Source organism: Lonchura striata, chromosome 1 (assembly GCF_046129695.1).
Source record: "Lonchura striata isolate bLonStr1 chromosome 1, bLonStr1.mat, whole genome shotgun sequence".
Classification (NCBI taxonomy): Eukaryota; Metazoa; Chordata; class Aves; order Passeriformes; family Estrildidae; genus Lonchura; species Lonchura striata.
The window spans coordinates 119,292,252-119,306,089 of record NC_134603.1 but is presented as its reverse complement, the minus strand read 5'-3'; the positions used below and the strand labels follow the sequence as shown (position 1 = coordinate 119,306,089).

Sequence of the window (13,838 nt, the reverse complement as noted above, 5' to 3'; positions counted from 1 at the left end):
TACAAGATCAAATTGAAAAAAAACATTTTTATTATTAGTCACTAAGACATAACAAAACATTCAGTTACGTCTGTTTTCAGATTTAGCTTCTGGTTTAAGACAGTTTTGGTTTTCCCCCTCAGAAAATCAGGTTGATCTGATATTATAATATATGCACTGCACATACTATAATTAACTGTTAATTAGTTCTTTCTGTGTTATACAGCTAGGCATAGAAAAAAAATTGTTTTGTATTATATAACACAGAAAGCTCTCCTAGTGAAATATTTTTTTTATGTGTCTAAGTGGCAAACCTACAGGTAGATATTGTAGCTACACATATAATGAATCATTATTTCAACTTAGAGACAATTTTTTTTGAACTGCTAATACTGAAAAAGCAGCTGTTTGGTAGCAGGGAAAAAGGTATCTTAGAAATTATTATAAACAAAATGGTTATCATATTTAGAAAGGATCCTTTTCCTCTCATCACCTCAATTGAGCTTGGGAATCTTAGACTGTTTGTGCCAACTTTGACTCAGTGACTCATTCTAAATAAGCATTTGGGTTTGTTGTTGGTGTTGTTCTTTATGTTCCATGGTGCTATGCCATTTTGAGAGCATAGATTGTATTTTTCTTAATAAAATGCGATGTATAGAGTCCTTCAATCACATAGAATTACTCAGTGTCCCTCTGGTCTTGTATACAAAAAACTAAAAAGAGCTGTTTAAAATGTGGGGGTGGATCAAGAAAGCAATTAAATTGGGTTAATTGACATTATTCTGGACTCAAAAGTGTTCACTTGGCTCTGAGTCCTGCGATTAATGAAGTATTTGTTTGCACAATCCATCTGTGTGTAAGTGCTTGAGAAAAAAAAAGACAGAAAGCATAAACACAGCTTTTAATAGATCCATTAACAAATAGACAAGTTGACATTTATCTTTGATATGTCAACTACAGATGAATATCATTAGTACATTTACACGTGTCCCCATAAATTTCCCTTGAGCACATAAGGCTTTTTGAAATGCATTTGTTGTCTTAGACCCAACCTGTCAGGAGGTTGTAGAAATAATCTCCAGATGTAGAAATAGGAAATCCTGAAACAGAAGCTGTAAGAAAATTTTCTTACAGCTAAAAAGAAAAAAATTTCCCTTATCCTCTCATGTCTGTTGATAGGACACCCTAATGTCAATTGCAAATATTGTTGTCCTTGGATATTCCTACGGAAGAAACAAGTTCATTCTTGGGTGAAGAACTGCTTCATCTTTTCAGTTGTGTGGTACACTCTGGCTGTGCATTCTGCCATGTCTGTGAACAATGAAAACCCACATAAAGTCATGTCCTTGCAATATATACATTCATTGGATCATGCAAAAGGCACCCAGAAGAGCACATTTTCTCCATTGTCACTGAACATCACAACTACAGCCTTTCGCCAGGCCTTTCAGATCCTCATGCATGCCATGCCACCTGGGATTCCTTTGGTAGACTCCTTGGAGAGCTGATGAAAGAATCTCGTTTAAATTAGTGGTTTGTAAATTCCCCTGTTTCAGAAACCCTTTTACTCCACTGAGGCACAGATATTCATTGCACAGGGGAACTGAGGCTGCTTTCACATAGTTCTTCTCACATAAATCTTTCGTTGCAAATCTGACTTTGGCCTCTGTGCAAAATTCACTTTCTGCAAAAAGGCACCTTTTGCCTTTAGGTGGATAGTCCAAACATACATGTCAATATTAGCCATTCTTTTGAGGTCTAATGCCCAGAGCTAGGGATTTTGCCATTCTCTTGGTTCACGATGCGTATCAACCAAATCTTCAAAATTCCTGCCCAGTAATGTTATTCATTGGAATACATGTATTCTTTTCCTTAGCCTAATCTTTATCTTACCTTGAACAGATTAATACACTGCTCTTTGATTCAGACTGGAACTCTGTCTGCCTTTTGCCTAATAATTGGGGTTTCCTTTTGCATACAAATACTCTTTAGTTTCCACAGTGTAAGTATAGGAATCACTTCCATGACTTCACAAATACCAGGTTTAATACTGAATCACCAAGGAGTGTGTTTTGTCCAAGATTCCAGGGAGGATATTCCTTATCAGGCATCCTAGAAACCCTCACCTGTAAGTTGTGAGATTTCTATCCAAAATCTGCAGAGTGTACCATGTCAAAAACACTTGTGTGTCTGAGCAGCAAGTACAGACACATTCATCTGAACAACATTCTCAGCTCTTTTGGAGTATTCCTAAAATGGGTAACCAGCCTTGGCCTAAAGAAGGCTACACATGAATCTTTCAGTTTACAAGGATGTTTCCATAAGCCTCAACTCACCTGACATCACTCTTTGCCAATTCCTTCAAGCCAAAGCATGTTTTTCAGCAAAAACCTCCTCTAGAATGCACTAGCAGAGAGAGAACATTTTTATGACTAGATTTAGAGGAATCCCCCTGATTTATAGGTTTACATGAAGCCTATATGATAGCAATGTGTTTTTAATTATTCTGCACAGTGGAGTTAGTACAGGTGGTGTTTTGCGAGGATATTTTTGCTGTAGGATATGGAAGACATGCATTGGACATGGCTTCGTTCAACAGGAAACAAGATTTTATACAGGTTTGGTAGCTTCCTACATTTTACATATATTTGAAGCAGGTAGATGGGCTACAGCTGAGCTGAGCTGGTGTCATATCTACTAGCCAGGGGCAATAAGGAATTTGAGACCCAGCCTAGCAACTTATGGGGCTGGATCAAGGCTCAGAGAGGTGCAGCAGTGCTGTGCAAACAGCTTTTGTGCCAGTGTGCTGGTGAAATGCTGCACTGTACATCTTGATCTGTTCAAACCCACATTGATTCAAGGAGATCAGCATCAGGCTCCAGTGCTCAGGGTTAACATGTCCTTATGGAAAACAGAGATAATTTCATCTATTCTCCCACTGCTTGTAAAATAAAAGTGAAAGAGGTCATACAAATGCAGTACAAAACATAGGACCAGAGAAAAATGGGTTCAGTAGAGAGAGAAAAATGAAAATTACACTTGCTAATGGAGAACAATCTGCAAAGCACTGACTGTTTAATCAAAATAAATAAACTAATCAAACTAATTAAATATAAAAAGCAATTTAAAAAAAGTTTTCTGAGAAAATCCAATCACACAATCTAGTTTATCTTTTCCCAGTGGGTCTTCATTTGCAAATTAGATGTTTACTGTTAGCTGGGTTGGCTTTTTTTCACCATAATTATCATATTGGACTGCATATTCTCCTCTTCACATACAATGTCAAAGTACACCACTTGAGTACTTGATAATGTATGTTATGTATCTTCAAAAAACATGGCAATGACAATTATTGCCCTTAAAGTAAAACAGAAATACTAAAGTGCTACTTAAATAGGCCAGATTTGTTTCTACTATTTTATTCACTGGAACCAATGGAAATTACATCACAGCCAAAATGAGCTCAGATTGATCGAATCTGTAATACAGCATCACATCTCTGCAAACCTTCATGTGTACACTGAAAGCTGATTGTTCCACTTCTCTGCCATGGTATGGATCTGACCCTGATGTAGCCATAAAAAAAAACAAAAACAAACCCACACAACCAACACTGGAATACATGACCTAATTTAAAGCAGATATCTCATTGACTTCAGCCTCATGGCCTAAGGGTAAAAGGCTCAGCAGTGCTGCCAGTGAAGTCAGTGGCAAAGTCCTACTGGGGGCAATGGGGGTGGGTTGGTTATTGTGCCGAGCTTGCATCAGGACATTGGGAGAAATATTGGCCCCATCAGTGTCAATGGGATTTTTGCCATTTGCCAAGGAGGAGGAACAAGATTGCATGTGTTTCATTGGCAAAACTGGAGCCAAATAATTACCGTCCCTCTTCCTTCCTGCATGGATTTCGCCAGCGCCGATTCCTAGTGACATTTTTCAGAATTCTTGTCTTACTCACAAAAATTTTCTTATCTGCAAGAGTTACAAGTAACTTTTACCTTTTTTGTGTGTGTGCATTTATTTTATTCTCTAAATATTTTCTGGTCTCTTTTATAACACAGCTACTTTTCTCAACCTCTCTGACTCCAACCACAGAGATTTTGGAGTCACGCAGGTAGCACAGATAGATTTATAGTTTAGGGGATTTAAGAAACTGAATGACAATGGGAAAAACTGTATTTCATTATTCAGAGGATAAAATAAATTTAGGACAATATTTTTAAATATAAAAAAAATTAATAATGCTTTTGATCAGTTTAGGAGATAGTCATTAGCTATTGTTATAAGCAATATTTATAATTTTCAGCTCTGCTGTAGGTTTTTTCTGTCTATAAATATCAGTAGTCTATTATTTCCTTAATATCTTGTTTATTTCAACACCAGTTGAAATAAAATTAGCCCTGATCTTTTTTTGAGGATGTCTCAATAGGTTGTAGAGAAAAATAAAGACATGGTTGTAATATTGAGGCTGATCTCTGCTTTCCAAAAACTTACCATAACTTTCTATGAAAATCCATGTTATCATGAAATGATTTGGCATACACAAACACAAGTAAACATATTCAATGATGAGACAAGAAACCAAAAGATTATATAGTCATGAGATAATGATCAAGGTTTAATATATAATAATTAATTATTAATTCTACAGCATGTTTATAATCTCCTTTTTAAGTATCTAAAGGGAAAAATAGATTTTTTTAAAAGATAAATTACTTAAGGATTTAATGTTCCTGAAACTTCCTTAATGCTGTTAAAATGACAGATATACTGTAAATTTCTCTTCACTCATTAAAAATATCCTTTGATCAATGAGTTGGGTTTGTCTCCTTATGGTCCTTTAACACATTACTCCATTCAATACAGCATTATTTTAAAAACTAAAATGCCAGTAAATGCCATTCCCTTGTATCTTTTCTCTTTCATGTTGACATTCTTTGGAAGAATGGAAATTAAAAATCTGAAGCTTTACAGTGATTTTAAACCTTTTTCTTAAATGTCGCAATTTATAGAGAGAAATTTCTAGTTATCTGAAGGCCAAAAACAAAGTCAGAAAAATGCCATGATAACCTCTCAATTTCGGTCATGATGAGCATAGAGTTTCCTTATATAAATAGATTTTTTTCTAAAAAATTTCAAATAAAGTGAAATGAGTATTTAAGCTGTAAGAGTGAGCTTTACCCTCATATTATCACCTCACACCTCAGATATCTATTTAAAGTCAAAGTGCAGGATAGAATACAATCTAGGAAGGAGAGAGAAATTATATATCCAGTGAAGGAATGAGAACAAAGGAAAATTTTGAACAATATAAAATCCATCAATATTCAAAGCCTTCTTGTTCCACATCTAAGGAAAGATAAGGCAGAAGGAGCTACCTCCAAAAATTTTTCTAGATGGAGAAAAAGGAACTAAGACTGCCTAGCCTGGCAGTCCAAGCTATCTGTTCCCCCATCACCAAAACTTAAATAAGCAACATCTGTGCAGCATATTTCTACAAGTATAAAGTAAACTCCACCACTTTAACTATCTGAGGTTATCTGTATTTCTCTGGCATACCGAGTAGAAAGACTTAAAGCATTGTATTTGGCGATTACCTGGTGTTGCAATTTATTATTCAATTGAATAGTCATTTTATGGCCTAGAGTTGGTGTTTTTATATAGAATTGTGCATGTATTAGAAGTTTATTATTCATGTAAAAGAGGATTAAAATGTTTGCAGATGAACAATGTCGTTAAAAAGTTGCTGAAATAGGAAAATAATCAAATACCAGGCAAGATTTTATACCTAGTGAACACATTATACCAGCATTCTAATACTTCTGCAAAGCAATAAAGCTGGAAATTGGGTGAAGTAATTTTTCAATTGAGTAGAAAAAATACAGTTTTAGTCTAGATTCTAGCCCAACACATAATGTCAATGAAACCTACACAGTTTGAACACTATACCCAGTCCTGAGTGAAAACAGACACTTAAACTCATCCCTAGTGTTAATGTTGAAATCACTGGAATTGTGCCTGCTTACGTTAGGTTGGTATTTTTTTTTTAGCTACTATGCCTTAAAGTATTTATTATCAGCTTCATAAAATACACCATTTAAGAACATATGGCTTGGCAAAACATCACCCTTTGCTTTAATGTTTCTTGAGTTTGAGTTTATAAAGGCTGTTTAACTGCTGAAGGAAGAAAATAGCTGAAGAGTGAAATCACCAGAACTGTTTGAGATATGAAAGCATTCTTACAAGAAACTTGCTTTTAAAGGCAGTTGGAGCACTATTAAAAAGAGTGGTAACAGCAGCAGCAGCAGCAAGTCAAGCATATACATACCAGTTAATGTCTGCCTGGGTAGTTCAGAGTCTTCCACTCATCAAATTAGTGAATTTTTTGCTTTGATGACTATCTTTCAGTCTCTGGGACAAAGCTGACCCTGCACAGGCACATCTTCATTTTCTTCTTCATCCTTGGAGATGAAAAAGTGCACTTTCATGTAAGTCATTAGGTGCTGGGAAGACATTTGTAAACAATCCTGTTTTAAAAGGACAAGTCATGAACCTCAATGCCAACTTTTGTTAAAGCAGTTATTTGATAAGCTTAAAGTGAGATTCAGAGGGACAGAAGAAAGGACACAGTCACTGCTAATATATAATTTAGTGCTTAAAAAAGAACTTAGAAGAGTATCACAGCTATAATTCAGGCTAATGTTTCATTTCATTTTATAGGGAGTCATTAGGAAATGCTTTGAAGCATAAGAATGTCTTCCTACTGGGCTTCGGCTGATCTACGAAGGGAAGATCTCAATTTAATAGAAAGTTATGTAAAGATCCAGACTCAGAGGTAAAAATAGACAATGCACTATGCAGAAAATTATCATCATTTCTGATACCCTTGGGTTTTGCCCTGAAAGTGCTTACTCTCTAAAAAAAAAAACCTTAATATCTCCAAGCCCCACTTACTTTCTGATTAGAGTATTATAGCTTACATGAGTAAGCATTTGCAGGATAAGTGCTTTTGTAAACAGTCTGAGAGAGGCCAGCAAGTGAATGAGCAATGGAATGGAATGATCCATTTAGCTGTCCAGAAAGCTTGGGTATATCCAAGTCCTGCCCTGCAGGCAGTAAATTACCTTGCTGTGAGTAAGCAGGGCTTGTAATCAGCAAAGCCTCTTAGACGAGAACTACATTTGCTTGTGCAACTACCATAACTCTAAATAAATAAATTGCTAGCTGTAGGTGTCTGGCAGCACTTTGGGGATCTGAAGGTCTCAGGTAGCTAAGCATAAGTGATGGATTCAACTGGTTTGGACTTGGGAGGCCAAAGAGGCCTCCAGATAAAGGCTAAGGTGTACTGTATCAAGAGGCACCTCAAGAGAAAAAAAGGCTGTAGCCTCTGGACCTCCCAGTAAATCCACATCTATCTCCAAGAACCTGATAAATGACTTTATTGTGTTCAAACTAATTTGCATGAAAAGCAACAGAAGAAGAAAATCTCTTCTGTATCTATCAGCTATTTGAAAATCCAGAATTTAGTACAATGTGTACATACAAGCCCTAAGAAAGAAGAGGGGAACAGAAAAAACAAAAGACTGTAACATTTCAGTGATGCTAAATTCGTTAGAAGGTCAACATGGCTGTAATTCTGAGATACCAGAGGTTTTTACTTTCAACCCAAAATCATGAGGTTTGGCATTTCACAGAATCACAGAACAGCTGAGGTTAGAAAGGGGCTGGGGAGGTCATCTTGCTCAAACCCCCTGATCATGGAGGGTCCTAGAGCAGGGCAACCCAGAACCCTCTTCAGACAGCTTTTGGATATCTCCAAGGACGGAGACTCCAAAACCTCCCTGAGCAGCCTGTGCTGGCACTCCATCATCCTCACAGTGTTTTCTAATGTTCAAAGGGAATCTCCTGTGTTTCAGTTTGTGACCATTGACTCTTGGGTGTATCTGAAAAGAACCTGACTGTTGTCTTTGTGCCCTCCCTTCACTTATAAGATGCTCCTAAACCTTATCCTCTCCAGGGTGAAGAGTCACATTTATCTTTGCCTTTAGTCATACAAGAGAAGCTCCAATTCCTTCATCATCTTGGTGATATTTTGATGGTTTTTTCCTACCGTTCCATCTCTCTGTTGTATTGGGGAACTCAGAGCAGGATCCAGCACTGCAGATGCAGCTTCACAAGTGCTGAAAACAGAGTATCTTTATTTTACTTAGAGATACCTTAAAATACATACCTGGTAGAAAAGGGCTATTTTTCACAATTTACAGATATATATGTGGGAATTTTTCAAGTACTAAATATAAACTATCAGGAAATGTGAGACTCTGTCATTATAAAATTACTGGCATGAAGTAATAACTTTAAAAAAGAAAACACCAGCAGAAAACAAACAAACAAACAAAAACCCAAACAAACAAACAAAAAAAACCCCAAAAGAAAAATAGGTCAGACAAGCAAAAAATATGAAAAAAATGAAATTGCATAAGATTGTTCTCTTCCAGTTGAAACCTATCTTTTTTATAGGTAGTAGCTCTTAAAGAGCTGAAGTATCCAGCCCAGAAGACCACTGTACATCAGCATGGAGTGTCAACACTTATCTGCAGAGACACCAGGAGACATAGCACAAGCTAAATAATATTGTCTAAAAACCCTCATCTTAATTCATGCAGGAGAAAATTATTGTTGCATTGTCAAATTGAATTATTTCCTTCCTCAACATGGATATTTTAGTTTTACCACTTATTATCAGATCATGGCAAAATCTTCAAGTAGTGAGCCTTAGATGTAACCTCTTATACAATGTTAACATATTTTAAAAGTTCTGCTCAAATTAACCTATAATTTCCTGTTGAAACCAGGGAAGAATGATAACCACATTAAGAGAGGGTTACTGAATTCATTATCATAATTATTCTGAAAACTGTGCAAGAAAATTCTCAATGCACAGCGCACTCAGTACCCAAGTTTAGACACAAAATGAGGAATTTCAGAAGCCAGATGCAAAAACAGTGCCACTTTGAAGATGTTTTTCCTGCATATTTGATACAGAAGTGACTTGTGAATTCAAGCACTTGCTATGAGACACCAAGATTCATTTCTCTTTCAGAATAGAGCTTTCCAGACTTTTTCTACTTTCCAGTTCCTGCTCTACTCATATCTCTTATACCTGAAGATGCCATCGCTTTCAGTGCTATTTGATCACTTTAGGGTGTTTAATTCAGATGGTAGGCACCTTTGTGATTCTCAAGATTTATTCTTGATGGAGCAGCATATGAGTCAAGTGGAAAGTCCTGTACATGATCCCTCAGGATCCCTCAGTCCTCTCTTACGATGCAAAGCTCAGAGATGTTGATTTTACAGCTGGAAAAGGAACATTATTTGCTATATCTATATGACATTTCAAACACCCAGTCAGCTTTTGTTGAGACCAATTCATACTGAGGAAGATTTTCACAAGTTCAATCACTATTCATCCCATGGCTTAGTAAGCATCTCTTACAAGTAAGAGGTTGACTGGGAGAACTTCTGCAAATTGTTGGCTCCTTCTCACCATGTAGGATACATTAAAAATTCAGTTTGGCAGTACCAAGAGTTTGAAGAGAAATCTAGATGTCACATCTAAAAAGAGCTGTTGTGCTCTACAGAACTAAGCAGGACTGTGATGACTCTAGTGAGCCCTTCAAACCATGCCCACATCCCCAAATCTGGAAAGATGCAGGGAAAGAGTTCAGGCCCTCCCGCTGACACCAGCGCTGCATTCACCCCACACAGATCTGCTTAAACTTCATACAGGGGACAGATAAAAGTTCTGCTGTGTCAAAGGCATTACTAAAGTCCAGGTAGACAACATTCACATCCTCTTCCTCATCCACTCAGAGGGTCACCTTGCCACAGAAGGACATCAGGTTAGTCAAACAGGACCTGTCTTTCACAAACTCGTGCTGGCTGAGCCTGATCTCCAGGTTGTCTTGCACACAGCTCATGGTGGCACTCAAGATGATTTGCCTCATGACCTTCCCTGACACCAAGGTCAGGCTGGCAGGCATGTAGTATCTGCAGATTATCCCTCTGACTAAAAGAAGATTGTGGATGAGGAGGAGGAAAGAAAGAACCATGAGTTTTTTCTTCTTGGTGTTTTTTTTTTTGTTTGTTTTTTTGTTTTTTTTTTTATGATATAAAAAACATAGCTGAGTCCAACCAAAAGCATCCTTTCCTCATTCTGTACTAGAAGCAAGACCACAAAAGCAATGCCTTTCATCAACATTTATTAACTTATTATTATTTTCCTGACATAGCTATAAGTAAATAGCCACACTTGTTCAAAAAGTATGAGTGCTTATTCACTCTATCAAGCAGACTATCTTAATGGGCAGCTAGCAGACTGTCTTTCTTAATAAAATGTGAACCAAGAGTCTGGGAGGCATTTTTGAACAAAATTATGTGTTTAACATGGAAAATACCCAATGAGCTCAGAGAAGTCAATGGATTCAAAGGAGATCTGGATTTTTCCCAGTGCTTTCTATCATTTGCAGTGAGAATTAACATATTTGCAAGGCTGGCTTCAATTCCCCAGCTGACATCAATTATGCCAATAGATTCACAAGTATTAATTCTCTACAATAAATGGAAAAAGGAAAATATAGTTGCCAACATAAAAAGGTGCTAACTAAATGACTATTATTGTTCTTCAATGTTGTATAACTAGCCAACTTTGTTAAGCTACGTCACCAGTGTCAGCTTGCTGCTCAACTAATACACATGTAAAAGAAACAAATCTTTACAAAAACAGGAGATGCTACAGCTTCAGCAAATAAAACTGATCTGTTAAGAAAATGTTTTTCAAGTGACTTTCAACAGGCCTTGGGGGCTGCTAAGTTTGGCAAAAATGAACATGTCAGGTTTCATTGAAAATCACTGCCTGGCTAAAATGGGATTTTGAAAGATGAGCCGCCTGCTTTATTAATAACATCATAAGATTTTCTTGTTTGTTTGTTTTATAGGCACAAATCTGTGTTCCACAGATCATTTTAAAATGTGAACAAAGATTTAAAAACAACTGGAGTTATTTTTTAAGGCTCTTCCCCCTCCCTGTCAGCATAAGCCTCATAAATATAAGACTTTTGCAGCAAAGATTTCCTCTTCCTTCTGTTTTGGCCCCAGGGAATATCTACAGAAAAATAAAACTAAATCTACAGTATGAGGGAATCAAAACCGTAAAATGTGAGCGGCATTACTGGAGAAATCTGAAAGACCAGTCACAAATGTCACTGGGGGCAAGATGACAGGTACATTAACTTATCTGCAGACTGCTTTAAAGCCCAGAAAAAGCACAGCATGGTGAAGAGGCAGATGGCAGAGGTCCATGAGTTGAAAGGTCACTGCTTTAACATTGGTGACACCTGGTAACCTGCACTCCAGCCCAGTCAGCGGCAGGATGCCCTTAACCACAGGGAGGCCTGCACTGCTTCGCTACAGCACACAACATTTCCTGCCACTTTGAAAGCTTTGTCCCAAACCCACCAGACACTGAGAAATCAAACCTGGTATAGCAAGACCTTCACCCATCACTTAAAGCAGCTGCCTCTCAGCTGGACCAAAACCAGTTGCTTATGACTTAGAGCAGCACTGATGGCTTCAGACTAAGAGAAAAAACAAGGGGTGATCTCATGTTCATCTGGGATGCAGTGGGGCATTTCACATGCAGGTATCACAGAGATAATACTGACTGGATGGAGAGTGTCAGGAAAATCACAGGCAATGTTTCCACCTCCACATTTTCCTTTCTAAAACCTGTGGAAAACATATCAAAAATCTGTGTGAATATGAATATTAGATGTAGCACATTCATAGCATGAAGCAGAATTAATATTCAGAAAAAGCAAAATGGTTGACTTTGCTTTTCCTGTTGAAGTTTGGAACAATTGTGACTGACTACCATTCACAGCAGTTTTCTCCACTCATTCATGAAATTAAAAAAAATACACGTTTTCTTTTACAGCTATTTAAAATGTGTAAAACACAGCAAAAGAATATTTCCAGCTATTGATTTCTTAGAAGAATAATGGGCTAAGAAAGAGCTATGTTTTGCCTACTTTTCCAAATTCCTTCTTGTTTTTCTGTTTCTAAACAGTCAAAAATACAATTTACTTTATGAAGCATTTCTTTGTAATTCATGTTTCTTTACCTAATATATATGTATAATCACTTAATTCAAGTCAGTATTGAAGAAAATAATCTGACAGCAAAAGAGAAGGCTACAACTCCAGACAGACATATGGGAGAAAGCATTGCAGTATGAGATTTTCCATATTAGTCTGCTTTACCACCAGAGAAATACGGTGTGCTCCCAGAGTGACATTCATTCACCCCTCTGCCCTTCAGAACACCAGTATTAGATAACAATATCTTCATTCTGTGTGTCCAGAAGAGTTATCTCAACCCTGCAGTACACACAGTACAGGGGAACAAGACACAGGACTGTCATCACCCAGAACATGATGTTTTTATAAAAAGCACTGGGGTTCGGTTGTGACAGATGCCCCATTCAAATTGGTCAAATTGTACTCAGCTAAACTGTTTGAGTTTCGCAGAAGATAAATAATCTCATCATCTTTAGACCACACTCCAGCAACACATTACAGTAGTTTGTGTTTTTACTTCAGCCACTATTGGCTGCCAACAATGACACTAATAAATTTAAGTCTAGCAGCCTTCTGACTGATACTGACTTCAGCCTAGTAGAAACTGCACAGATCTAGAAGTGCTTTTAAACGTGATGTGTGGTTTGAGGGGTTGAGAAGCTGTGTATTATTGTTTGGAAATTGCTAATTTTTCAGAATTGTTTTATGAAGTCACAGATTCCTGTGAAACTTGTTCAGAGTTGAGGTAGATTTCAAACACATCCTACTTGCCATTTATGGTCCCTGATCAGCTCCTTTGCAGCATGTCAGAGTACCTGGAATTTGGCAAAACTCAGCGTCTCCAACTGGGTGCTTTCCATCTGGCATATCCTGCATATAAAATTCCTGCTTCCTTCAGGGAAAAAAAAATTAATGAAATTGAACCTCATAAAAATTCTCTGTAGAGCGAGTAGTGTTTCTGCTTACTGATATCACAAGATATTGTAAAATTAAAACCATCCAACCTTTCAGTTACTGTTAAGGCTATGTCAGTTTAGTAAGTAAAATAAGCTGGGTGATTACTCGGCATGAGTAAGAGACAAAAGAGACTGTAGCTGGGATGGATGAATGTCCTTTTCTCTTTACCAAGCACCTAGGCAACACAGCTCACTTCAAACATGTATGAACTTTATGTCAATCTCCTTTCATCATTTCTGTCTTAAATGGATTATTCCTTTGCCTGAAAAACCTGCACCTATTCTGCACTTGTTCCCCATCTTCCCTGCCTTAAGACTTGATTTGTGGTCCTCTCTTATATTTCCCTGTTGATTCTTTGTTCCAGCTACTTCCTCAGACTGCTCTGTACTTGATTACTATTTTCTGCTGCCCCATTTTTTTCCCCTGTACACAACAGTAAGAAGGTTGATGTGTCCACAAATATCTCAATCCTCACACCAACAACTCCTCTAATTTAGCAACTGGCATCCTAAGCATTGTATGGTTTAGTGGTTTAATCCACAGACCACTAATATGGTCTGGCAACAGCAGTTTGGAACCTTTTAGTGTTGACAATTAACCAAGCTCATCAGCAAACTCAAAAAATACGGAAACCCTTCCTTTAACTGTCTTTATCTGACTGATCCCCAAGGTCAGTCTGTTGGAATTGAATGCTTTCCCACAGCTCATCATTCCTCTGACAGTGTCAGCACATTGCAGGGACTGACTTTACTCATAAAAAAATTA

The 13,838-nt window shown here is 37.3% G+C and overlaps 1 long non-coding RNA gene across 1 annotated transcript; it reads right to left on the bottom strand.

The window, feature by feature from the left end:
• Positions 1 to 6,477: 6,477 nt before the first annotated feature.
• On the bottom strand, positions 6,478 to 12,957 carry LOC110474603 (uncharacterized). Its single transcript, XR_002466099.1, has 3 exons — positions 12,932 to 12,957; positions 8,090 to 8,159; positions 6,478 to 6,506 (listed from the first exon to the last, which is right to left on the bottom strand). It is a non-coding gene; the product is annotated as an uncharacterized LOC110474603 (long non-coding RNA).
• Positions 12,958 to 13,838: the final 881 nt, after the last annotated feature.